Raw genomic sequence first — 2500 nt, 5'->3', positions numbered from 1 at the left:
CACTAGAAAGCAGTTAATTTAGTTTAAGTGCATCATCCCAAGCACTTAATATGTTCTTGAAGTGTGCCATGTTGTTAGTGACTAGTGAAATACTCCTCAATCAATTCAACTATTTCCATTTTTTCCTGACAATATCCAACCTTTCCACTGAGGGTTTTTGATTTGAACTCATCCATCTGTCTTGGAATGATAGCTTGGCCTGAAACTATTTTTTTTTAACAGGTTATGGCTTTTTTAGACCTCCTGCCACATTAGCCCTCACATTGAGCCCACTTGGGGTGAGTAGGGATTTTGTCTGGAATGAAACAAGGTCAATTTCCTTCAGTCAGGGTTTGAGATTTCAGAAGACCTAATTTATAAATTAATCCTTGGACTAGACAGTACACCATTTCTTCTGTTTGCCTTCTTAATTTCCGCTTTACAGGTATATATATTAATAGGCTGAGTTTGAGTTTGCTATTCCTACACATATTTAAATTTATTATGGCTCTTAAGATGTTTAAATCTTTGCACAATATATTCTGGCTTGGCACGTGATGAACTGAAGACACTAAAATCATGTGTACTGGTTAATGAATTCGAAAAGCACTTTAACATTTGTTTCCTTCTCGACCATATAATTTCTTAATTTCACCACATGTACATGTAATCACGTTTTCCACGAAGTGAGCTTTCAGTGGTTAAAGATCTACCTGAAATTGTCTTAAATATTGTGCTAAAATGATCGTTAGCCCACATCGAATTGTAGCTCGTCTTTCCCAAAACCGAATAAAGTAAAATAAACGTAAATCGTAGTTGGAGCCGAGGAAACAGAAATAGTTTACGGGGTAATGCCTTTGTTTACTTTTTACTCACCTTACCACAATGAAAATAAGCAAGCAGTTTTACTCAAACTGGATCCCCTTTTTTGCGTTTACTATCGCAAAGGTCTTCAGTCATACGTGGTATCATACGTGGTAAGTCATTTAGGTAATGATTCATCCACCAAAAAAAGATTCCCAGCAATATTTCATTGACAAACTCACGCACAGTTCGTTCCGTAGTGTGTTCCGGAAAGAGACCGGAAGTGCTTAAACCACGCACATGGGCACTCATTTGACCGCTGTGTTGACCTAAATCTGGCCCACATAGCGGTCAAACGACTGGGCAGGCGCACGATTTACGCACTTCCGGTGACTTCCGGTCATTTTCCTGTTTCATCACACAGATTTCAACGGTCAACCTCCGCCACTCCAGCCTCTCGGTACTAAGTCCAATCATTCTGTCTCTACAAAAGTTCTTCTCCCGAGTTTTACTGCTTAGGCAACAGGCTTTTTCATCCGGAAATCTTCCCCCAGAGAGGCCGACGACAACAACTACAGCGATAAAAACACAAGTGTTCATGTTTCGCTACGAACGCGTGAATTCGACAAGGAAATTCACTATTGTTGTAGAGATAGTTTCTTTGTTGAAGAAGATATATAAAAGAGACGCCCCTTTTAGAGCTGTGTTTTAAGTAAAAACCTTAGCTGTTTTGTTTCCGCCTTATCCCCGCGAATTTAATCTGCCGCCATTTTGTCGCTTGCTTTTTTGTATTGAAATGCAAACCTATTCCCACGAGCGCTCTATCGCACGCGCGTGGCTTAAGCATGCGCACTCATTTGACCGCTGTGAGCCTCTGGCCAGGTCCAACACCGGAAGTCTTCGATTCACGGACTTCCGTCACTCTGCGCATGCTCATAGTCAAGTCTGACAGATCTGATTGGTTCCGGTCTCATTCTATTGTGTGGTTACAAAGCCAATGAGAACCGGAATCTCACTTATTCCTGCGAATCTGCACAGAATGCCGTCGCAACTCAACTGAAGGGGATGTATAGGCCGGTGGTTAAGCTAAAACGGAGGCGATTTTCCGCATGAACCAAATACTGCACTGTGGTTGGCTACCCAAGCGGGCTAGGTGGCGCTATTATGGCCGCCCGTGATTACGCGCTTTGTCCCGCAAGAAAAATCTGCTCAAGCATGTTCGGACAAGAAGGCTGGGTATTATTGGCCTCGTTCTTTTTGACTCCGTCTCAGTCCATTAATTAACAGAAAAAAAGAAATTTGGCCAATATCCAGACATCTTGACCTTGCGTTCGGTCAATAGGCCATACAGCTTGAGAAGAATATTTGTTTCATTACTGAGCAAATTATGTTCGAAATTTATTTTTACGACTACTGTACACATACTGTGGTTATCCATCTCGGCACACTTCGAATATCGCTGGATATCGACAACAATTTAGCCCTTTTAGCTTTTTACCACATGCCGTGTACTGTGCGGTCTCGGAGGCAGCTGGAAAGCTGTCGTTTCCGAATGAAATGACCGCAATCGTAAAGCAAGACTAATCTCTTATGCGGGAAGCAGTAGGAAATGCTATGATCAGAAAAAGGGATGTTGTTAAGTCAGTATACTAGAGAGAACGACACGTTCTTGCTTCACACTGAGAACAGTTGCAAACCGCGAAGTGGGCTAGCTTTC

General features: G+C 42.1%; 1 protein-coding gene across 3 annotated transcripts in view; it reads right to left on the bottom strand.

Moving 5' to 3' along the window:
• Positions 1 to 2500, bottom strand: part of LOC138011735 (coadhesin-like) — a 17221-nt gene that overhangs the window by 13992 nt on the left and 729 nt on the right. The window contains exon 1 of one of the 3 annotated variants that reach the window (XM_068858884.1): positions 856 to 1355. The exons of the other annotated variants lie outside the window; for them this stretch is intronic. The gene's annotated coding sequence lies outside the window, so the exon portion shown is untranslated. Of the gene's footprint in view, positions 1 to 855; positions 1356 to 2500 lie in introns of those variants that run through there. 3 annotated transcript variants of the gene reach the window in all.

Source organism: Montipora foliosa, chromosome 7 (genome assembly GCF_036669935.1).
Source record: "Montipora foliosa isolate CH-2021 chromosome 7, ASM3666993v2, whole genome shotgun sequence".
NCBI classification, from domain to species: Eukaryota; Metazoa; Cnidaria; class Anthozoa; order Scleractinia; family Acroporidae; genus Montipora; species Montipora foliosa.
Note: the sequence above shows the minus strand (reverse complement) of the source record. Positions and strands in the feature narration are given on the sequence as shown.